This window comes from Cryptomeria japonica, chromosome 4 (assembly GCF_030272615.1).
Source record: "Cryptomeria japonica chromosome 4, Sugi_1.0, whole genome shotgun sequence".
NCBI classification, from domain to species: Eukaryota; Viridiplantae; Streptophyta; class Pinopsida; order Cupressales; family Cupressaceae; genus Cryptomeria; species Cryptomeria japonica.
In genome coordinates, this window is record NC_081408.1 from 661,482,771 (window position 1) to 661,509,458 (window position 26,688).

A 26,688-nucleotide genomic window follows, 5' to 3' on the forward strand; every position below is an offset into this window, starting at 1 on the left:
GAAAGCCTTGAACCATTGCCATTTCAAGTGTTCCTAATAAAGATTTAATAAGTCTCTATGTTCATCCCAAGTTGTGTCTACATGATCCAAAATCTCATCGATCCTTGACTCAAGCAATTATTTGACCATCTCTACCCTTACTCTCCTTTCCACTTATAAAGTATGTACCTTCAACACATCCACACATCCATCTCATTATTCAACCTTGTTATGTCTAGCCTAGGCTGAGCTATATCATTTATCAATCCCATTACTTTTTCAAAATAATACTCAATCATTCTTGTAGGTCTATATGTAGTCCCTCCATACAACTGTTCCTGTAGTGTTGTCACCTTTTCCCTTAAGATGAGGACCTCCTCTTTTGTCTTTATGGCCACTTTGTGGAAAAAAATTGCCTCTATAATAGAAGTATCAACCACTACTTTTGATGCAGGAGCACTGAAGTAGTTCATTCAGTTGATGCGAGAGCACCAGAGTAGTTCATCCAGTTTGAGCAGTTAACAATGGAGTTGCTTGGAGATCGTTGCATTTCTTCATGTTTTTGGATTCAGAGTCATGGATTTGGATTTATCTCCTTGAGGTCTTTGTTTATTCATATTCGAGATTCATGGTGTTTGGATTTGATTCTAGTGAGATATCGAGTCTGGTATTGATCTAGTATTGGTGTGTTCCTGCTAGTTGGTCTTGTAGTGAGTAAAGCAAAGTTGAATTGGGTTGTAGATGGTTTTCGTAACTTGTGGATCATTGGGAGATGTTGGTTTGAGCCTTGAACGATGTTCCTGGAGGTCCGCGTGAATTTCTATGCATTTTGGAGATGTTTTTGGTGATTTGGGCTGACCTATTATTGTTTGCACATTTCATCTTGAACTGGTTGGTCTTTGGCCAACTTGATTGAGTTGTGTTGCTTGTGGATGGTATAAAGAGGAAGTTTGGAGATTCATTTTGGGGGACAAAGGTCTGAGAAAGAAGAGATCGAGAGAAGATATAGTTTCTGGAGAGATTCTAGTTCAGGGGAACTAAAGTCCAGAAGGAATGAGGTCTAAATCAGTGCAAAACAATGCAAACTATTACCAGAGGCCGAATTGCTGAGCATATGATCTAAGGATCATAGTTTTAGGTTGTAAGGATTGTTTTGTAATCCTGGGGTGTGGTCCAGCATGTGTAAAGTCTGAGGGAATATGTAATTCATTAACTATTATAAGGATTGCTCTTTATGTTTTTACCAATTATATCTTATGTTGTCTCAACCGGTTGTCGATATCTTGCATGGTGTTTTGTGTTATAGGCTACAAGGCAAGGATATCCTTCATTGGATCTTCCTACCTTGGCTGCATCAAGTGGTATCAGAGATGGTTATGAACTTGTTGATGGAGGAAGAACAGGATATGAACCTGTTGATGGAGGAAGAGCTTCTTAGGAACCTATTGTGAACCGGTTGGTTGAAAAGAACTTGAAGCAGCTTGTGGACTTGTTCAGATCGCCAAACATTGAGGTAGTACATTTCTTGCAAGCAAACCGCTAAACCTAGAAGCTTGAGCTTGAGGAAGTTGGTAGGTGGAGACTTGAACAGATCACTGAACCAAGGCAGGCTGCAGGGTGGTTTAGTAGATTTGCTGAGGAGAGGCAACCAGAACCTATAGTCATCCTGCTGAACCACGGAGGCAATTGCAAGTACCTGCTGAAAGATCATCGAACTGAATCAAATGATAGGAGTCACTTTTTAATTAACCCCAAGATTCTGATGCAGGAGCATCAGAGTAGTTCATTTGGTCAGAGCAGTTAACAATGGCGTTTCTTGGAGATCATTGCATTTCTTCATGTTTTTGGATTCAGAGTCGTGGATTTGGATTTATCTCCTTGAGGTCTTTGTCTTGTTCATACTCAAGATTCATGGCATTTGGGTTTGATTCTGGTGAGATATCGATTCCAATATTGTTCTAGCATTGGTGTGTTCTTATTGGTTGGTCTTGCAATGAGTAAATCAAAGCCAAATTGGGTTGTGGATGGTTTTCATAACTTGCAGACCATTGAGAGATGTTGTTTTGAGCCTTGACTGATTTTCTCGAAGGTCTGCATGAAGTTCTATAAATTTTGGAGATGTTCTTGGTGATTTGGGCCGACCTATTATTGTTTGCGCATTTCATCTTGAACCGGTTGGTCTTTGACTGACTTGATTGAGTTGTGTTGCTTGCGGTTGGTATAAAGAGGAAGTTTGGAGATTCAATTTGGGGGACAAAGGTCCGAGGAAGAAGAAATCGAGAGTAGATGTAGTTTCCAAAGAGATTCTGGTCTGGGGGGACTGAAGTCTTGAAGGACTAAGGTCCGGATCAATGTAGAATAATACAGACTATTATCAGAGGCTGAATCACTGAGTAGATGATCTAGGGATCATAGTTTTGAGTTGTAAGGATTGTTTTGTAATCTTAGGTTGCCGTCTAGCATGTGTAAAGCCTGAGGGCATATGTAATTCATTAACTATTATAAGGATTTCTCTTTATGTTTTTATTAGTTGTATCTTGTTTTGTCTCTACCGATTGTCGGTATCTTGCATGGTGTTTTGTGTTATAGGCTACAAGATGGGGATGCCCTTCATTGGATCTCCCTACCTTGGCTGCATCACTTTTCACCAACAAACTTCCAAATAATTGGTCTATCTCATGACTCATTCTAGGTTTCTTTGTAACTCTATGAAGACACCAAATAACCAATTGATCAAGGTGATCATAAAAAATCACTCTAGAAAGAACCTTCTCTCTGTGTGCTGGATCCATTGCATCCAAATAAATATCATGTCTCCTTCTAAGTTCATAAAAAAATAACAAAATAAATATCCCAACCTTCTAAAAGGATGACTCCACTTCTTTTCAAAATCTCTCTCCCCACTTCACGAGTCATGGTTGCAAATTTCTCATTTGTAGCCTTTAATATTTCATCCTTAATCCTCAACCTTTCATCATACTCCAAACAATCAAAATTAATTCCTCTCCTTCTTTCCATTTATTTGTCAAATTACTTATTACAAAATTCCAGAAATCTCTATTATTTATAAAATCACCATCACTCATAAACTATTCATAGGCATTTAACCTTACACCCTCACTAAAGTCACCTCCAAGTTTGAAAGCATCAATGGTCCACTCCTTAGGAGGATTCTAATTGTAACCCCTAATCTTGTGTCAAACCTATGAGGTGGTATAGGTTCATCTCCCTAAAATTCAAAACCTTCATAATACTAAAATGGAATATCCCTCCTCAGAGATAATCTATGCAAGGTAGCCACAACTTTGGACTCTCTTGGATTTGAGAGAGGGGGCCACCTGAGGATGATGCAACCATAGTCCTTTTTATAGTTGTCTCTTAAAGAAATTTCTATGAAGGGGAAGGATCATATGACATAGCAACAGTAGTAGAGATTGAAGAAGGATCATCAAGGCTTGGAGGTGGGGAGGCAGGACCAATAGGAGAACCAATTGACTTAGGAGAGCTTGGTCTTTCCACCTCTACTTCTTGAATTGGTGGCACAACCTCCAATTGAGGCCTCTTATTGTTGGCATTATGGATGAATTTATTATGTGTTACATTGATGTTATGTCATTGATATCAACACTAGATGTTATGGTTGGTTACCGGTAGACAGGTTTTGGTTACCAGTAGAAGATCTAGTGTTACCGGTAGAAGGGACTATCTGTTGGACACTTTTGACATGTTTGGATCTATGGATTATGTTTGATTTTATGTGTTACATCCTTCTAGAGCATGTTTTGGTCAATTGGTATTGACTTGGTAATTGGATGCTATCACACACTCTTGTAGACCCATACTGGCATTGGTTTAAGGTTTAACCGACAGAGCTTTCACTGAGGAATCTTGATAGGATGCATAAGTGGTGTTGGTGCGGCTTCTAGATGGATTTCAGGATGCTGAAGATGTTCTTTGATTGTGCTTCAACTACTTGAAGACATTGCTTTGGCATGGTGGACCCAAAATAGGTCTAGTACCTATCTAGCTTATGGACCAATATCATGTTATCCTATACTCTACACGTTATCAGGAAGTTTCTACATGTTCTATGGATTGGTTATTATTGTTTTGGTCTTAAGCCAACATGGCATATCATTGTAATATGGATTTATGTCATGATCTTATTGTAATATCTTTTAGGTGGCCGACCTAATTGGTCTAGGTCATAGGATTGGTATAAAATGATGTAAGATCTCATTGTATATCATGGGGAATATGTGTCGTGGTCTTGGAATGTAATATCATATGCAAAGGAGATTTGGTTGATCATAGATGATCAAATTGGGATTAAGGAAGAGGTCAAAGGCCTTTGATATTGAGCTTAACCGGGACTGTAATCAGGCAAGGTAGACGCTATATCTAGCAGTTCACTCTATTGGATTGTTGTGCATTTATCTTGAGATGGTTGTTACCTCTCTATAGTCAGTGAGACTCTTTTGTAATGAGCATTATGATCTAGGCAATGTGCCTTCCTACATATGTAGGCTCCTCATTGTATCACATACTTTCTATAGAATTATCATCTAACTGTGGGTAGGCTTCCCACCGTGGTTTTTCCCTTTTTTGGGTTTTTCGCGTACAAGTCATGGTGTTATGGGGTATGGTTTCATTGTGTTGATTATCTTCTTTATTGTTAAGTTTCATTGCTTACCGGTATCTGTTTCTGCTATTCTGGTAAATGTTTATGTGATCCGGTTAAAGGTTATTAAGTGGATTAATTGATATAATCTGTTAACATCTAATTCGCCCCCCCCCTAAGTTGTTTACCACTTATCCTAACTAATGGTATCAGATCTTTGGTCCTCTTTTGCAGATGCTTAACTGCTTGAGGTAGATCCTATGGTAGCTAAAACTTCAAATCCACTAGCAACTATTTTCAAAAGAGAAATCCCTAAGCTTGATGGAACAAATTATGGGATATGGAAAATTCAAATGGAGACTCATCTTAGATGTCTTGGAAAGGATATTTGGCAGATCATTGAGAAAGGATACACACCTTATGATCCGACATCCGACAATCCCGGTCCTGCAGACCTAGACAAGAATATTGAAAATGATTGGAGAGCTAGAGAAGCCCTCTTGTGTGCATTTACTGATCAGCAAATCATGGGATTGACTGATGGTGATCTCACTATTAAAATTGCTAAACTTGATGGTTACCAGGTAAGATATAAAAACTTGAAGATGGAAGATAATGAAAGAATTCTTATGTTTATGGAAAGAGTAAATGAGATTGTTATGAGAATTCAATATTGTGGAGGATCTCTGAGTGAAGATGAAATAGTTTCCAAAGTCTTGAGAGCCCTTCCATTGGCTTACAAGATGAAGGCAACTGTAATTAATGAGTTGAGAACAATGGAAAACACTTTAGTTAATAGAGACATTCTGATTCGGAAATTATCTACTTTTGAGCTTGAAGAATTTGGATCTTTTGGATCTGCAAAATCTGAACTTGCTTTTCATGCATCATCATCTACTTAAAAAAGTGATTGGAAAGCCTTATATGCAAAAGAATTGGAAGATATGAAGAAAGAAGATGAAGAATTTGAGCAACTTGAAGCCTTATTTGCTAGAAGAGTACCTAAAGGACTGACATGAAGTAAGTATGAAAGAAAAGCACCTTTTAAATGTTTTGCATGTAGTAAGATTGGTCATTTTGCATCTAGATGTCCTAAAAGGAATGAAAGATTTGAAGAAAGAGTTAAGAAATCATTTAAGCCTAATGAGAACAGATATAGATTAGAGAAACATAAACAATGCTACATAGAGGATGAGGAAGGAGTAAGTGATGACTCTAGGGATGAACCGACACAAGACTCCGCTAGTGGATCTAACAATGGAAAGGAATGGGTGTTTTATGCTTTAAAGGAAGATGAACTGGAACCAGCTATCATGAATGAAGAAAAGGCCCTGGCAGGAAAAGTTGAAGATAAGGATGAATGGGTAATTGATAGTGGATGCTCACATCATATGACTAGAGATAAAAGAAAATTTATTTCCCTACAATAATACAATGGCAATTAAGTCAGATTTGGAGATGACAAAGCATGCATGATCAAAGGTAGAGGTATTCTTTCTTTGGATGGCAAGAATGATACTGATAATGTCTATTATGTAGAAGGTTTAAAGCATAATATTTTGAGTGTTGGTCAATTTGTGGACAAGGGTTTCCAACTTCAATTTAAAGATAGAAATACAAAATCATTAACAAGACTGGTTTGGAGATTGCAACTAGTATTCAGAATGGAGGTAATATCTTTCACTTGAACACCGGTAATAAGACATGTTTGATTTATCATATTGATGAGAGTTGGTTATGGCATAAGAGGTTGTGTCATGTTAATTTTGATTAAATTGTTAAGATCAGTTCAACTAAGGCAGTTAGAGATATACCTCATATTATGAAGCCTCATAATCTGGTATGTAAGGAATGTCAATTGGGAGACAAATGGAATTAGGAGACAATTATCTGCACCTTGGACTCATTGGTAGAATGGAGTAGTGGAAAGAAAGAACATAACCATTTTGGATGCAACAAGATCTATGATGATGGAAGCCAAATTGCCTCACATCTACTGGAGAGAAGCAATGAGTACAACAATCTACACATTCAATAGAGTTCACATCAAAGGTAAAACTGATAAGACCCCTTATGAATTATGGTTTGGACATACACCTACTATTAAATATTTCAGAATTTTTGGAAGTAAATACTATATCAAAAGAGATGATTCAATTGGGAAGTTCGGTCCTAGATGTGATGAAGGAATATTTCTTAATTATTCAATTTAAAGAAAATTATATAGATGTTATAACAAAAGATTGCAAAAAATTGTGGAGAGCACTAATGTGAAAGTGGATGAGCAATACAGAAATCAATCTATATCATATGAGAGGGAACCGTCAGTTGAAATGATCATAACTGAAATGACAATGCCTCAACCGGTATAGGAAATTGAGATAGTTACACTAGTACAATCATAAAATTTAACTGTGACTGATGATTAGAGAAGTGAACCTAAAGTTCAGAAGACACCAAGGTATGTAAGATTAAATTATTTTGAAGATCAAATCATTGGAGATAGGAACAAGGGAGTTATGATAAGAAGAAGACTGCCAAATGAAGAGGTATGTCTTATTTCTCAAATTGAACCGGCATATGTTATTGAAGCTTGTAAAGATGAACATTGGTTAAAGGCTATGGAAGATGAATTAGATCAAATAGAGAAAAATGAGACTTGGACTTTGGTTCCCCGGCCTAAAAATAAGAATTTTATTGGAACTAAATGGGTTTTTAGGAATAAACTAAATGAGGATGGTCAAGTTATAAGAAACAAGGATAGATTGGTATGTAAAGGATATTCTCAAATGGAAGGAATTGATTATGGATGTTAAATGTGCATTTTTAAATGGTGAACTTGAGGAAGAAGTATACATTAAGCAACCTGGTGGATTTTCACTAACAGATGATAAAGATATGGTTTGCATATTGAAGAAAGCTTTATATGGACTGAAACAAGATCCTAGAGCTTGGTATGCAAGGTTGGATAAATATCTTTTGAGGCTTGGTTTTACTAAAGGCAGTTTTGATAGTAATTTATATTATAAGATCACTGATGATGATATTCTAATTATTAAGGTATTTGTTGATGATATCATTTTTGGAGGAGGAGATAAATTGTGCATGAAATTTTCTAATAATATGAAAAATGAATTTGAAATATTTATGATTGGTGAGATGAGATTTATCTTAGGTTTGCAGATTACTCAAATTGACAAAGGCATTTTTATCTGTCAAACTAAGTATCTGAGGGAATTGTTGAAGAATTTTGGTATGGATAATTCCAAACTGGTAACTACTCCTATGGTGACAAGTGAGAAATTATCTATCAAGGATACTTCTACATCGGTAAATCTGACAAGATATAAGTCTATGATTGGTGGCTTGTTATATTTAACTCAAACTAGACTAGATATTATGAATGCAGTAAGTATTGTTTCAAGATATCAAAGTAATCCTAAATAAAATCATGAATGTACAATAAAGAGGATATTCTAGTATTTGCAAGGAACAATGAAATATGGATTATGGTATTCTAGAAATGATGATTTCACTTTATGTACATATGCATATTTAGATTGGGCAGGAGATATTGATGACATGAAGAGCACTTCTGGTGGAGCTTTCTTTCTTGGAAAGAAATTGGTTTCATGGGTCAACAAAAAATAGTCATGCATTTCTTTATCTACTGTAAAAGATGAGTATGTTGCAGTAGAAACTAATTGCACTCAATTCTTGTGGACGAAGAATGTTGAAGGATATCAAGGTAAATTGTAGTGAACCGGTAGTTATCTACTATGATAACTTTACAACTATTGCCATGTCTAAGAATCTGGTATTTCACTCTAAGACTAAGCATATATCAAGAAAGTATAACCTTCTGAACAACAAGGTAGAAGGAAAGGAAGTCAAATTGGTCTATGTGAACACTAAAGAATGGATTATAGATATATTCACTAAACCACTATCTAAGGAATCATTTGAATATTTGAGAGACAGGTTAGGGGTTTCTGCCCCTCTAACAAAGACTTGATTGATGCAGTTTGTCATCAGTATGACATACATTATCAGAGATATTATTCATTCTGACACTGATGAGTGGTGCTAGTACTCAAGGGGAGTATTCAACTTTAAGATTTAGAGGTTTATATTCTTGCTTTGATATTAGTGTCAAATTTCTAGCATTGATGTCGAAGGGGGAGAGATAGTAATGTGAAAAATAAATTCAGAACTTTACAAAGATATTATACATAGGGGGAGAGTTATTGATATTCGAGAGACTACTGGTTGTCTTCCACAAGGGGAGACTTGTCTCGCATTACTTGGTACTTAGATGTTTTTCACATCTAGTGTTGCCATCAATGCCAAAGGGGGAGATTGTTGGCTTTATGGATGAATTGATTATGCGTTGCATTGATTTTTTGTCATTGATGTCAACATTAGCTATTATGGTAGGTTACCAACAGATTGGTTTTGGTTACTGGTAGAAGATCTAGTATTACCGGCAGAAGGGACTATCTATTGGATACTTCCGACATGTTTGGATCTATGGAGTATGTTTAATTTTATGTGTTACATGCTTTTGGAGCATGTTTTGGTTAGTTCGTATTGACTTGGTAATCAGATGCCATCACACACTCTTCTAAACCCATACCGACATTGGTTTAAGGTTTAACCAACAAATCTTTCATTGAGGAATCTTGATAGGATGCATAAGTGGTGTTGGTACGGCTTCTAGATGGATTTCAAGATGCTAAAGATGTTCTTTGATCATGCTTCCACTGCTCCAAGACATTACTTTAGCGTGGTGGACCCAGAATAGGTCTAATACCTATCTAGGTTATGGATCGGTATCATGTTAACGTGTACTCTACACATTATCAAGTAGTTTCGGGATGTTCTATGGATTGGTTATTGTTGTTTTGGTCTTAAGATGACATGGCATATCATTGTAATATAGATTTATGTAATGATCTTATTGTAATATCTTTTAGGTGGCCAACATAATTGGTCTAGGCCTTAGGGTTGGTATAAAATGATGTAAGATCTCATTGTAGATCATGGGTAATATGTGTCATGGTCTTGGAATGTAATATCATATGTGAAGGAGATTTGGTCGATCATAGGTGATCGAATTGGGATTAAGGAAGAGGTCAAAGGCCTCTGGTATTGATCTTAATCGAGACTGTAATTAAGCATGGTAGATGCTGATGAATAATGATGAGTAGTAAATGTCTACCCCAACATTAATAACAATAATATCTCTAACTGAATTCTCAATCCTAAGTTTGGATATTCATATGATAGAGTTTACTATTCTCATGGTTGGTGTTCATTTAGTTGTCAATCCAGGAATGTAAAACTTGAAATGAGTCTACAAAATATATGCACTAAGCTCCTTGAATGATTATTCTCAATTAATGGAAGGAATAGGAATAAAAATCAGAAAGACTAAATGAAAGCTTTTCAAAATGCTGTTGAAATGAATTAATGGAAATAAAAGGACTAACTCTATTCTGCCTTGGCTGCAGGAACAGTCAAAGGATCTGTTTCCAATGGCTGCAGGAACATCTCAGCCATGAACTTCTACTGCAACTAAGTAAAATCTAACTTCAAAAATCATAAACATAGGATCACTCACCAAGTGGGCCCCCTTGGATGAGTGATATCAAAATTTCAATAAAGAACTCTTAACAGATCAGAATAACATGATTTTTATTTACTTCTTCTTGAAAGATGATTACATATCAAAAAGATGGAAATCTAGAATATATGACAGAAAATGCTCAATCCTTTTCCATTTTGTCTAACCCAAAAAGAAGAGAGAGATTATTTAAATAGAAAAGACAATCTACAATAAATAACTACAATTATGCCCAGAAGAAAAGGCGGATCACTGCCAGACAAAGGAAATAACAGAGAGCTTGGCTATAAGAACTGTGGATCTGTAACTGAACCACAGTCCTTTGCATGCCGAAGAAATGTTTTACAAATTAAACATGTACTAGCGTTAAACTCTCGTGATGAAGCGCACTGCTCTGATTATGCCTTAGATCGCGCTCGTTTGATTATCCTTTAATTTGACCTCCAGCTCTCTGGCATGATTCTCCAGTCCTTAGGCGCGGAAGAGAATTCTTCACTGTAGCATCAATTATTACCTGCACTAAAACAGAAACAGAATACAAGGACACGCATATATGTATTTTTACTTTAACTAATACATTCATTAATTCACATATGAAATCATCCTAAATAATCCGCATATCACAAAGATAAACCATTTGGCTACAGGAATATATTGGCATGGCTGCAAGAAGAAATTGGCAAGGTTCAAACATGATTTCTTAAGTTTAGTTTTTAAAACATGGATTACATATACTCAGTGCATAATATTTTACTATCATAATGCAACCCAAAAGATACCAAAAAGACCTAAAAGTCCTGATAAAAACATGTCAATACACCGACTTATGATGCCCCCCAACTCTAAGGGTTTGCTGCTCCTGTAGCAAAAGGAAAATTTCTAACTTTTGCTGAGACTCTGAAATCACCCATAGTGTTCTATCTGGTTCCCTTGAGAGGAAAACTCCAGTAAAATCCCTTCATTTTCTCCAACCTGGACCATCTAGCTGATTCTTCAACATTCACATCATAATTCTGTTCTATTGGTTGGCATGCCAAAAGTGGCCACATTAGGATAGGAGGCTGAAAGATTAATGGTAACCAATTATTGGTTTTCTCCCTTCCTAATTGTATATATCTAGAGGCTCTCTATATAGCTGCATGAAAATTCTGTAATGAATAGGGTTCTCCCAGTTTTAGATGATCTGGTAGATGATTCCAACATTGAGTTAGTCCCTCTAGTGCTATTGTCCTGTGGGTTTGGACTAATTGCTCAAACACTTGATATACTTCCTCTCTCATTGGAAGTACTACCTTCCTAACATCATTTCTTATTAATAATTTTTGTCAGTCATAATACAGAACTCTAGGTTCTACTGCTTCCCTCCTTAATGGCAATGGACAGTCAAGTTCCAGTTTTTCAAACTCCCTGGCTTGTGATCCTAGAATCATTTCATTTTGTATCCATGACATTAGAGCTTTGACATGAATATCCCCAATGTATAACAAGGGATTCCATTCTCTGTCTTGGGGCACAACATAATTATGTAAATAAAATTCACATAACAAGTTCTTTACAGAATGTGGGGAGGTTTGAAAAGCATGACAGAATTCCTCAGGTGTTTCCAAGGATGGGCTAAGGTCCCTTACTATGCGGTTTAATCTGAAATTCAGATACTGTTCTTTCAAGTGCACTGCATAGATTCTTGGGGGAGCTCTACACTGCATTATCTCAGGAACCATACTATAGATTTCTTCTACCTTAGTCTCCAACTCTTTAATTCTATTATCTTTCTTTTCAATCTCTTTTTGCTGCTTATTAATTATTCCATGCAACCTATCCTTCTCTATTTCCCATTGCCTAAAGAATGTTAAAGCAATTGACAAGCTAGTCAGGGATGAAGGAGTTTTTATGGGTCCTACCTTAGACCATGGAATTTATTCAATAACTTCCTCGTCCTAGATTGGCATATTTCCCATGTTTTCTTCAAGTTGCTGTGCAACATCATCAATTGTCTCCTCAGATTGTAATGCCACTGAAGCTAGATTTGCAAGCTTATCAATTACAATCTCTTCCTGAATAGCTTCTTGAATTTCCTCTCCTGCAAGATTTTCCTGAATTTCATCTTCTATAGGGTTTTCTTGGGTTTCCTTATCTGTGGCATTTCTTCTTCTGAAGTGTCTACTGCAATTACCTCTGTTGGCTTACTCACTGGTTGAGTTTTCTATGTCTTTCTTCTTATTCTCCTAACATACACTTTTGAAACTGACATAGGAGTTCTTGTTTTTGTTCGACGCCTCTTGGCTGCATGAGGAATGTGCACTTCTTGCTACCGAACAACAAATTCCTAATCTGAATCCTCCTTTTCTAATTATTTTCCTTCCTTTTGCAAAATAGGTGAACCTTCATGACGAGAGGTAGAGGGTTGTCCTTCAGTTAGCCCTACTTCAATATTTTCTTCTAAAATTATTGCAACTCCTTCAACAACTAACAAACCCTCTTCTTCACTAGAAAGATCTTCTATAGCCATCCCTTCTTGAACCAGAGGGTTATCTTCAACAGGGGCTTCATTTGCCCTAAATTGCAGAATATCTTCAAACACACCCCATTCTATCTGTGAAACATCTCATAGGGACCGTTGTACTAGCAACTTTATCAGACCATGATGGCTAACAGAATGATTGCCATATTTTTTAGTCTCCTTAGCACTTATAGAAATGAGATGATATAGGAAATTTGGGACATTAATTCACCTATTATGATGTATATGACTGAGTAGCTTGAAGTGAGGTGAGTGGAGATTTGAATACCATCCTTCACAGGTGATATACTTCATGATATACAGAGCTACCTGAGGCCAATGTGCTGGAAAAGAAACCCCTCTAGTTCCTTGCCTATCTATCATTAAGGGTCTATCTGTAGCAACTATGAACTCTGCCCTGACACTTCTTGCGTCCTTCGATTCTGGAAAGAGTTCTCCTTCCTATAGCAAAACTGTGACCTCCGTAATTCTCTGCTCTATAGCAATTACCTTCAACCCCTTAACTGTAGCTTCTCCTTCGTCAAAAGAATGCATAAATTCCGCAGCTATTTTGTCATTGAAATCCCTAATCTTCAAGAAATACTCCAGCCAGCCGTGGTTTTGGAAATAGTGAACACAGACAACATCCTACAGCAAAACTTCATGCACAATCAATTCATGGTGAATCAGATCACCTCCCATCTCTTACTTTGATACTTCTGCTACTTCACCAAAATGTTTGAAAGACTCACAAAAAGCCAAAATCTACATATCTAAAATTAGGTGGCAGAACTTATTATTCACTTGCATGAAATAATAATCATCACAAGTAATGTCAGTTAGGAAATAAATGCTCAGGATAATCAATCTTACTGGGAAAAAGGACCATAAAATACCCCCCCAACTTAACCTAGCACATGTCCACACAGGCCGATAAGATGTCGGGATTAATGCAGATTATTACAGGATTAAAGTCATAATGAACTAATAAATGGAAAATTAAAATAAAGTACAATATATACGTACCTACAATTGGTGAAATTGATGGCAAAATGAAATGAAGTGATAGATAAGAAAGTGGGATGGAATGTAGTGGATGAAACTTTATGTACAGAGAATAATATTTCACATGGAAATATCTGATTATGATACGGTAGATAAGTTCATTGCAAAAGCTGCAGGAACATCACCTTTAGTAAAATGTCCAAGTGTAACAGGAAGCTCATTATAAGTTACTGAATCATTATTAGTTACTACAGGAATATCACCAGTTGCTGCAGGAACATCACAAGTTGCTGCAGGAACTTGTGTTTCTTTTGGAGGGGCAAATTGTTGCAGAAACTCTTCTCTAGTAGCCGGCTTGTGATAAAGGCGTAGTCGGTGTCCATTCACTAGAAGTTTGAATCTAACAACATCTATGGTGGACAATCGAACTGCTCTATTGTGAAAAACTTCTTCTATTTGATAAGGACCCAACCACCTTGTGTGGAGTTTTCCCTGAGCATCTTTATATCTAGAATCATACAAGAGTGCCCAATCACCAACTTTGAATCTCTTTTCTCTTATATACTTATCATGCCATCTGGCTCTTTGGTTTTGAATCAACTCTGTCTATTGAACAACTATTTTTCTCCATTCATCTAAAGCATTTAACTGCTAAATGCGTTCCTTTTGTGCTTCAGATAATGTCATATTTAGATGTAGGGCTGTTCTCAAGGTTTTATGCTCAAATTCAATAGGCATCATTGCTATTTTTCCATAGACCATCTCAAAAGGTGTGAATCCAATTGGTGTTTTCTAGGTTGTTCTATATGCCCAAATTGCCTCTGAAAGCCTATTAGACCAGTCTTTCTTGTGGATAGACACTGTTTTTGTAAGAATACCTTCAAGTTCTCTGTTGGTAACCTCTACTTGACCATTAGACTGTGGATGGTATGGAGTAGATTTCCTATGTCCTATATTATATTCATTGACCAAAGCTTTTATCAATGTTGATGTAAATTGAGGTCCCTGATCTGAGACAATTTTCCTGGGTACTCCATACCTTGTAAATATTTTCTCATATAGAAAATCAGCTACTTTATTATCTCTTGCATGTTGCATAGCTTTAGCTTCTACCCATTTTGTCACATAGTTTGTACATACCAAGATATAAGATCCGCCATTAGAAGGTGGATCAATGGGGCCAACAAAATCTAATCCCCATTTATCAAATGGTGTTACAGATATTTGAGGATATAGAGGCATTTCATCTGATTTTGTAGGTCTGCCCATTCGCTGACACCTATCACACTTCCTTGTGTACTGAGCTACATCCTTGTGTAGTGTAGGCCAATAATAACCTGTATTGAGTATTTTTAATGCTGTCCTTTTGGCAGCAAAATGACCTCCACATGGTTCATCATGACATGCATGCAAGATGTCATATATTTCATCTTCTCTGACACATCTTTGCATAACTTTATCAGGTCCAATATAGAATAGACAATCAACAATCCATGAAAAATTAAAACTTTTTTCAACTAACAATCTTCTTTCCTTAGGAGAAAAAGAAACTGGCATCTTAGCTGCAGCTAAATAGTTGGCAATATCAACATACCAAGGTGTATGAGCCTGTATGAGAAACAAATGCTCATCTAGGAAAGTGTCATCTATCATTGTAGAGTCTTCTTGCAATTGAAGACATGAAAGATAATCCACAACAACATTAGACTTCCCTGGCTTATCAACAATTGTGATATCAAATTCCTGCATCAACAATAACCAGCGAGGCAATCTACCAGTGATTGATGGCTTATTCATAAGATATCTAATTGCAGTATGATCTGTATGCACAAATATTGGATACCCTATAATATAGTGTCTAAACTTATTAAGGGCATATATGATAGCTAGCATTTCTTTTTCAGTAACTGTATAATTCAATTCAGGTCCTTGCAAATTCTTGCTGATATAATATATAGCATTTTCCAACTTATCAACTTTCTATCCTAACACTGCTCCTATAGCATAATCAGATGCATTAGTATGGATTTGAAATGGTAGAGACCAATTAGGTCCTTTAAGAACTGGTGCCTGAGTCAAGGCATGCTTAAGCTTTAAAAAAGCTTCATTGCATGCTGAAGTCCATTTAAATTCTGCATCTTTAGTAAGCAGTGAATACAAGGGACTTGCAATTTTGCTGAAATCTTTAATGAACCTTTTGTAGTATCCAGCATGGCCAAGAAAACTTCTCACATCCTTCTGCTTCACAGGGTCATGAATTTGCTAAATAACCTCAATTTTTGCTGGATCCACCTATATACCTTGTACATATATATGATGACCAAGGACTATTCCTTCTTCCATCATTAGAAAACACTTTTCACTATTTAGAGACAAGTTGTAGTCTTCACACCGCTGCAAAACTTTCTTCAAATTATCCAATGCCTGATCAAATTTAGAACCATAGGTTGTAAAGTCATCCATATAAATCTCCATTATGTTTTGAGAGATATCAAAAAAAATACTGATGATCGCCCTTTGAAAAGTGGCTGGAGCATTACACAACCCAAAAGGAAGAACAAAATATGCATAAGTGCCCCATGGACAAGTAAATGTTGTTTTCTCTTGGTCTTCAGGGGCTATTTGAATTTGACTATAGCCACTGAATCCATCCAAAAATGAAAAGTATTTCTTACTAGCAAGAGAATCTAATACCTGATCTACAAAGGGTAGTGGAAAGTGATCCTTTCTTGTGGCTAAGTTCAAGGCTCTATAATCAACACATACTCTCCATTTGCCTCCTTTTTTAGGAACTATCACCGAAGGTGATACCCATTGACTATCAGAAATAGGATAAATAAATCCATCTTTCAACAATTTCTGCAATTCTTCTTTAACTATCTCTTTTAGGGCAGGATTGACTCTTCTTTGAGGTTGTCTAAGGGGACAACACTCATCCTTTATATAAATGCTATGTGTACAAACTGCTGGATCAATTCCATTCATATCCTTGTAATCCCATGCAAAGGCATTTTTATGGAGTTTTAGCAAGTCTACCAAGCTATCCTTCTGAATATCTGCTATATTATTGTTGATGTTTAAATATTTATTCAATGCAACCTCTATCTTGACAGTAAGATCAATCTGATTTATATCAGAAACATGAGAATATGACAACTCCTGTGGCAATAAAGTATGCAAAATATCAGTGGCTGCAGGAAAGTCCAATCCTGCAATATTCGGAACCAATTCTTGCAATTCTCTGTCTTCTATTAATTCATTTGTCAGAACCTTATAAAGGATTGATTCCTCATCATATAACTGCATGAGTGGTACTTGATTAATCATCATAAGATGACTAATAGAGTCTATCTCTTCAGATTCCTCTCCCAAAATAGGCCAAACAACCTGCTGCTGCTCAAGCTGAGGTTGTGCAGGGGAATACAAAGCCAATGTTTTTATGGAACTAACATCTGAGATAGTCATGTCTCCTGAACTACACCCAATATATGCATCTGTTGTGGCAAGCCATGGTCTTCCCAAAATGACTAGATATCCCCCCAATGTTGCTTTTGGGGATAAAATCATAAAATCTGCAGGGTACTCCCAAGAATCTAGTATAACCACTATATCTTCTATTATACCATCAGGTCTTACTGCAGAGCCATCAACAAGTTGAAGAACTATAGGTGTAGCCCTTAAATTATCTATCTCAAGATGTTTCATTACTTCCCTTGTCATCACATTAATGGCTACTCCTAGATCAATTAAAATATTCTTTATTTGACTGTCATTAATGACTATAGTCACAACAGGACTGCCTGGATTAGAATATTTTGGAATAGCAACTTTTCCCAACATAATATCAGCTAATTGACCCATAACATGAACTATTTGTGGATCCTTTTTCTTTCGGCTAGATTTCTTTAGGCATGCCTCTCTCAATGCCTTACCATATATTGAAACATCCTTTATTGCTTGCAACAATGGAATCTTAAGACAAATGTGCTTCAGTTGGTCAAGAATATCAAAGCTTTGTTGTTGTTTAGTTGAAACGTCTTTATCAGACAATCTTTGGGGAAATGGTGGTAATATTTGATTCTAAGGTATTACAGCATTAGGATAAGAGGTTGGCTGCTCTTCTGGTACTTTAGTAAAAACTGGATGAGAGGGACTAGGTAGGGTTGTTCCAGATCAAAGGTGAATATCTTCTAGCGACAAAGAATAGGCTGGATATTGGTTAGCATCAGCTGAATAAGCTGGTTGTTGCTGCTGAGATTTAATATTTGGATTAGGAAACGGTTGAGTAGGTAGCTATGTTGGCTTTGGAGGTGGTGTTGTGGCTACAGGAGGTGGAATTAAAGCACGAGGTTGTGGTTGCTGATTAGGAGGCTGATATCCAGAGGATTGGGATGACCATGATGGGTTTCCCCTCCATTGAGAGTTAGGTTGCCAATTCCCTTGAAATTGGTTCCCTGCACCCTGAGGTGGATACCAATTTCCTTGTGGCTACTACCACTGGGGAATTTGATTAGAAAATTGCTATCCTTGGCCTTGTGATCCATACCAATGTGGATAATTACCAAAATTTTGAGAATATTGTGGTTGCCATTGGTTATTTGGTGCATAAGAATTACCACTATAACCAGAAAAGGAAAGTGGATTAGGTGGCATACCTTGTCTTGGAAAATTTGGTCTTCTCTGAGAAACATAGAAGACTTGTTCATCCTCCCCTTGAATTGGTTTGAAATCAGGTACTTCAACATTTGCAACCATTTTACATCTACAATCTTTCTTCTACTGCTTACAATGAGGACAAAATTCTGCAAGGAATGCATCAACTTCCTCATGCTTCTTCTTAGCTACCAATGTATCCAACTGTGTAGCCATATTATTTATAATGTCCTCTTTGAAATCTTTTAACAAATGACTAAGTTCTAACCTAGAAACTCCATTTCCAGATGATGATGATGGTGCTCCTGGCTTAAATCTCCTATTCTTCTTAGAAGTGGATCTAGAATATTTCTTACAAATCTGTTCTATTTCAGCCCAAGTAGCTTGTGTGATGTCACCTCCCCCCATGAGATCTAAGGAATCAGTGCATTCATCACTGATACCCCTCAAGAATATCAATTTGAGGGAATCTTCATTCAAGGTACTATGCTTGGACTTCTTGACACTAAACAAAAACCTTTCCAGATAATCCTCAAAGCTCTCATCTATAGTTTGTGTCATCCTAAAGATGTCATCCCCATGCTGATTAGTGCCTCTACAATAGTCTTTATATTTTGCAAGAAACAACCGTTTCATCTCATCCCATGTATTGATTGTGCTACTACCCAAACTCATAAACCATCTCAAGGATGACTCTTTCAAAGTGGTTGGAAAAATTTTGAGTCTATGGGCATTTGTAGTATAGTCAAAACTCCTACAAAGAACATCAAACTCAAATAGAAATGTATTAGGGTCCTCTGTGACCAAGCCATAGAACTTAGGTAGTGAAGAAGCTGGAATATTCTTAAGGTTAGCATTATCATGCTGGTCAGAGATGGGAAACTCAAATGTTGGACCAGGTGGCAGTGGTGGATTATTTCCACCAAGGGGTGGATTCCCTTGCATTGGACTTGTGGGGGTTATTACAATAGGAAACTCTTCTTCTTGTGGGCCAAAAAGGAGCTGAAGACTATCTCCTGTAAATTCAGACTTAGGGTGATTCAAATTTTGTGGGTCTTGATACAACTTAGAAAAAGGGTTTATATCTGAAGAACTATCTTCTGCTTGGGTAATATGAGTGGGTAAAAATCTACCTCTGGCATCTCTTCTACGATTATACATGCAAATTCATCCAAGCCAAACAATTAACTAAAAACTAAAACAATCATAAAAGGCTCTTAGCTTGACACCATGCCCAGTAACGACACCAAAAAATGTCTACCCCAACATTAATAGCAATAATATCTCTAACTAAATTCTCAATCCGAAGTTTGGATATTCATATGATAGAGTTTACTATTCTCATGGTTGGTGTTCATTTAGTTGTCAATCCAGGAACATAAAACTTGAAATGGGTCTGCAAAATATATGCACTAAGGTCCTTGAATGATTATTCTCAATTACTGGAAGGAATAGGAATAAAAATCAGAAAGACTAAATGAAAGCTTTTCAAAATGCTGTTGAAATGAATTAATGGAAATAACAGGACTAACTTTGTTCTGCCTTGGCTGCAGAAACAGTCAAAGGATCTGTTTCCAGTGGCTATAGGAACATCCCAGTCATGAACTTCTACTGCAACTAAGTAAAATCTAACTTCAATAATCATAAACATAGGATCACTCACCACGTGGGCCCCCTTGGATGAGTGATATCAAAATTTCAATAAAGAACTCTTAACAAATCAGAATAACATGATTTTTATTTACTTCTTCCTGAAAGATGATTACATATCAAAAAGATGGAAATCTAGAATACGTGACAGAAAATGCTCAATCCTTTTCCATTCTGTCTAACCCAGAAAGAAGGGAGAGCTTATTTAAATAGAAAAGATAATCTACAATAGATAACTACAATTACGCCCAGAAGAAAAGGCGGGTCAGTGCCAGACAAAGGAAATAACAAAGAGCTTGGCTGCAGGAACTGTGGATCTATAACTGAACCATAGTCCTTTGCATGCCGAAGAAATGTTTTACAAATTAAACATGTACTAGTGTTAAACTCCCATGATGAAGCACACTGCTCCGATTATGCTTTAGATCGCGCTCATTTGAATATCCTTTAATTTGACCTCCAGCTCTCTGGCGTGATTCTCCAATCCTTAGGCGCAGAAGAGAATTCTTTACTATAGCATCAATTATTACCTGCACTAAAACAGAAACAGAATACAAGGACACGCATATATGTATTTTTACTTTAACTAATACATTCATTAATTCACATATGAAATTATCCTAAATAATCCGCATATCACAAAGATAAACCATTTGGCTGCAGGAATATATTGGCATGGCTGCAGGAAGAAATTGGCAAGGTTCAAACATGATTTCTTAAGTTCGGTTTTTAAAACATGGATTACATATAGTCAATGCATAATATTTTACTATCATAATGCAACCCAAAAGATACCAAAAAGACCTAAAAGTCCTAATAAAAATATGTCAATACACCGACTTATCAGTAAATAACCAATAGATATTGAGAGGGAGGGGTGAATCAGTATGGACAAAAACTTCAAAGACTGGACTAACTGGTAAACAACATCACCAATCTAAATCAAGGCAATACCAGTAAAACACAGTGACTGCAAAAGTCATAAACTGGTAACACTTAGATCTTCACAAAACCTACTATCTCATTTCAACTTCACCCATATGCTTAAACAAGCAATACATAAAAAATACAATGACCACTGGATCAGCTTGGATTACCGCTTAACAAAAAATACTAGGACATCACATGAAAAAGCATCACACATAACACACTGATTTTTCACGTGGAAACCCAACTGGGAAAAAACACGATGGGGATGAATACCCACAAGTTGTTCTTCAAATCTTTTGAAGTTCACTCTGTTAGGAGCCTAGTTTGGTTAAGTACTTTACAACAGGTTTTGCTAGGAACCGATCCTGCTAGGGATCACCCGATTAAGTGATGGCTAAATACCCGGTTAAAGGTTAAAACCCTATTAAAGGTTACCTTGTTAGAGGATTTAAAGAACAATGATTTTGAGTCACCTTGTTAAAGGATTTACAAAAAGCCTGTTAAAGCTACCCAGTAAAGGGATTTTCCAACTGCTGAAATGGTTAGAAGTCAACAGGTAATACACTAATCTAATAACAACACTTTAATGCCAAGGCAGATCCACTTTAGTTCCTTTACATCTACAAACACACTCTGCTGATCTCTACTCACTGCACTGGTCTGGCAAGAATCAAGTATCTCTTCACCGGGATACACACATAACATTTGCCAACAACTTCACAATGCAAATCATCATTGACCTTATAGACAACAATTAGGTCAGTAGCCAAAACCTAAAACCTTAAGCATCTAGGTTAACAATACAGTCAGTCCAATCCTGACCATTTAATCACATTGCATAAAGTAAAACAATCTTGAACAAATCTTAAGATGTTCTCCATTGTTCGTTCTTCACCACTTCTGGAAGCTGATAACCCATCACGCGCTCTCCACTGTTTACTGAGATTTTGCACATTCCCAAGGTAGATAGAATCAATCTTCTTCATGCAAGATCCTCAAGGAAATCCTTCCCGCACACAAGGCTAACATGGCAACATGATCTCATCTTCATTTCAATGCTAACTTATCACAAAATGTCGTCGGTCAAATCACATATACTTGGAATGCATCAATTGGAAACCCTGAAGCTGAGACTATCAACCGGTAGTCATATCAAATGAAACCCTGATACAAACTTTGCAAATACTGGTTCACATTCCAACATACCGGTTCACCTTTTGCCATATGTCAGTTCACATCATCATACCAGTTCTCTTGCCAGTTTTCTTTCTTCAATATACCAGTTCATATTTTAGCATATTGACATCAATGACAAGATACAATATCATCATGTCATCCAACTCTGCACATATGCCAACAATCTCCCCCTTTGGCATTGATGGCAATATACAAAGATATCTCTCCACTTCACATCTTCTCCCAATATCTTCCATATTATGTGTAGCCAATACTGTAGATATCTTCTCTACTTCACATCTACTCCCCCTTTGACAACAATGCCAAAGTGGAGGCACAAACATCCATGTTCCACTATGTTGCTCCCCCTGAGGAGTAGCATCCTTCAACACATCAATCCTAAAAAGATTTGACAATGCAATACCTGACTGATGTTGGGCATATACCTCTAGTTCACCTCTTGAAGGGGTAGTACCCCTAATTCACCTTTTAAATAGGTAAATGTAGCCTTCAGTAGATGCTTGGTGAATATATCTGCTAACTACTCCTTACTGGAAATATGCTCTAATACAACCTCTTTGTTTTGAACTTTCTCCCTCAAGAAATGATACTTGAGCTTTGAAGTGCTTGGTAGCATGCAATACCAAATTCTTTGAAATATAAATTGCACTTGTGTTGTCACAAAATATACTCACTAGTTTAGATACAGGGGCTTTGAAATCACTTAATACATGCTTCATCCAAATTGTCTGAGTGCAGTTCATAAATGCTGCTACATATTCTACTTTTGTTGTAGATTGAGAGACACAACTCTACTTCTTACTCATCCATGAGACTAGTCTTCCATAGAGAAAGAATGCACCACCAGTTGTGCTCTTACGACCGTCCACATTACCATCCCAATCAGCATTTGTAAACACTTTGAGATTGAAATCTTTACTGTATGGATAATACAATCCATAATCTATAGTTCCCTTCAGATATCTAAGAATCTGCTCGACTACTACCAAGTGGGATTCTCTTGGAATTTTCTGAAAATGTTCAGCAATGCCCACTGCATGTGCTATGTTCGGTCTACTATGTACTACATAGTGCAACTTACCAATCATTGACCAGTAATCTTTCTCATTCACCAATGCCGAGTCATCTTCTTTTGACAATTTACAACCAGTCATCATTAGTGTACCAACCGGTTTTCTTTCTTCCATGCCAAAGGTCTTCAACACCTCTTTGACATACTTGGACTGAGTGATAAAGATACCATCTTTCATTTGTTGAATCTGTAGTCCAATGAAGAACTTAATCTCTCCAATTAGTGACATCTCAAATTCCTTCTTCATTTCATCTGCAAATGCATGGCTCATCTTGTCATCTCCACCAAAAATTATGTCATCAACAAACACTTCACAGATCAGAATTTGATCTCCTTCTGACTTCAAATAGATATTGCTATCTTCACTTGTTCTTTCAAATCCAATCTTCACAAGATGGGAGTGTAAACATTCGTACCATGCTCTAGGTGCTTGCTTCAATCCATACAAGGCTTTATGTAGCCTACATACCATATCACTATCTTCTGATAGGGCAAACCCATTTGGTTGCTCTCTATATATTTCCTCTTCAAGTATTCCATTCAGGAATGTAGATTTCACATCCATCTGATACACTTTGAATCCCTTGAAGGCTGCATATGCAAGAAGCATTCAAACTCCTTCCAATGTAGCTATTGGAGCAAAGGTTTCTCAATAGTCTTCTCCTTCTTAAGCATATCCCTTACATACCAATATTGCTTTGTTTCTTACCACTGTGCCATCTTCATTCAACTTGTTTCTAAAGACCCATTTGGTACCAAAAACATTTTTATGCTTAGGTCTAGATACCGAAGACCATGTACCATTCTTTTCTATCTGGTCAAGTTCCTCTTCCATAGCCTTAATCCAATCTTCATCTTTGTGTGCCTCTTTAAATGTTTTGGGCTCAAATTTAGAGATCATGCAAGAATTTTCTCTGACCTTTCTTCTTGTAAGAATTCCTGCATCCTTATCTCCTATGATCTGCTTTGGATCATGATGTAGCTTTACATACCTAGGAATGATCTTAACTAATTCCTCTTTCTTTCCCTCTTCATCCCCATCTTCATCATCATCTACATCAGTATCTACTAGTGTAGGTCCACTGCTACTTGTACTAGGTTGTTTCGAAATCAGTTCCCAGAAGGTTACAACCGGTTCATCTACTACTCACTCACTGCTAGTTTCCATAGGTTTCTCAGTGATTTCATCAACTCTAACATTGATAATTTCAACAATTCTCTGAGTTCTATTGTTAAAACACTTGAGAGCTTTGCTCTCGGTGGAATACCCTCAGAATATTCCCTCATCACATTTTGCATCAAACTTGCTTTGGTGTTCACTTCTCTTAATATAACACTTGCTACCAAACACTCTAAAGTAGCTTACCACTAGAGTTTTACCAGTCCAATACTCATAAGGAGTTTTATCCTTACCTTTCTTGATGAGTACCCAGTTCATAGTGTAGGCTATAGTGCTCACCGCTTCTCTCCAAAAAGTGTGAGCAACCTTCCCTTGAATCAGCATTGTTCTGGCTGCTTCAACTATAGTCTGGTTGTTCCTTTCTACTAGACCATTCTACTATGGAGTTTGAGGAGCAGATAGTTGCCTCTTGATGCCATTCTCTTCATAGTACTTATTGAATTCTCTAGAAGTGAACTCACCTCCTTGGTCGGTTCTAAGGTATTTGATTCTCTTCCCACTTTCCTTCTCAACTAGTTCTCTGAAGGCTTTAAACTTTCCAAAAGCTTCAAACTTGTCTTTCAAGAATGTGACCCACATCATTCTTGAGAAATCATCAGTAAGAATCATAAAGTACCTATCTTCCTAAACACTCCTAGTTTTCATAGGACCACACAAATCAGTATGCACAAGATCAAGTAAATTATCTACTGTGAAAGATTTACCTTTGAAGGTTGAGGAAGACATTTTCCCCAATTGACATTCCTTGCACAAAGGATTCTCTGGTTTGTTTAGCATAGGCAATCCTCTAACTGCCTTGATCTTACTAGCCTTCACAATGTTTTCAAAATTTACATGGCAGAGTCTCCTATGCCATATCCAACTGTCATCAAACTTAGCCATTAGACATTGACTGATATTTGTATTCAACTGAAACAAGTTACCTTTGGTCTGCATACCAGTGGCCATTAGTTCACCACTCTTTCCTTTTATTTTGCACACTCCATCTTTGAATTCCAGAGTAAGTCCTTTATCATTCAACTGAGCAACACTCAAAAGGTTATGCCTGAGACCTTCTACCCAATACACATTATTAGCAGTACATTTTCCATTTAGAGAGATGGACCCTTTTCCTTTTACCATACATGGTGCATCATTACTAAATCGAACTACACCTCCATCATACTCTTCTAGAGACAAAAACTTTCTCCGATCACCAATCATGTGGTGAGAACAACCACTGTCAATAATCCACTCATTAGAATTGCCAAAGCGGGAGACAAGAGCCTTCTTGTCTGACACATCTTTCTTGATGGCTATAAACACTATGTCTTCATTTTCTTCATCTTCTGATTCATCATCAGTGACACCTTCATCAACTGCAACAACACAATTTCTCCTATTTCCTCCTTTGAACTTTTTGAACTTCTTCGGTTTGTCCTTATTATCACTATTGGGGTAGTTTAGAGAAATGTATCCCATCATATTGCAAGAAAAGCATTTCAAAAGGAGCTTACCTCTGTATTTTCTAGTTCCCTTAGGAAGTCTCTTGGCAAGAAGAGCTTCAAATTCCATCAGGATCTCCTCACCATCCATATCTCTGCTTTGTATAGGTTCATAGCTGGTAGTAGCTTCTTTTCCCTTTCTAGATAGTGCAGCAAATGCTCTAAAGGCTGAATCAGTCTTTTGAACACTACCATCATAACTATTTAGCTCATATGTAGTCAACTTAGCAATGATGGAATCTAGGGATACCTTTGTCTTGTCAATAGATCTCAACTCTTGAATAGTGGCAACCCTTATTGCATAGACCAGTAATAAGGATCTCAACACTTTGCTAACAATGGTGGAATCATCCATTGTACCTCCTGCACTCTTGATGTCTCCAACAACAATTTTAATCCTTATCCCATATTTTTGAATGGTCTCTCCTTCAACCATCCACATGTCTTCAAACTTTCCTCTAAGGCTTTCTTCCTTAGCTTGCTTGACATGCTCATCACTGCCATAGATAGACTCTAGAGTATCCCATACATCTTTGGGATTGTCTTTATCCTAAACATCTATAAACTCAACATTAGATAGACTGGTAATAAGAGCTTCCATGACTTGCCCATTCTCCTGAATTTCTCTTCTTTGATCATCGGTGAGAGTACTGGTAGGGACAACATAAGTATTCTCAACATAGTTCCAGTGTTGAGCACCTATGCTTTTAATGTATATCTTCATTTTTTCCTTCCATATCTTAAAGTTATCTCTGTTGAGCTTAGGACCTTCCCTCTTCATCATTAAAATA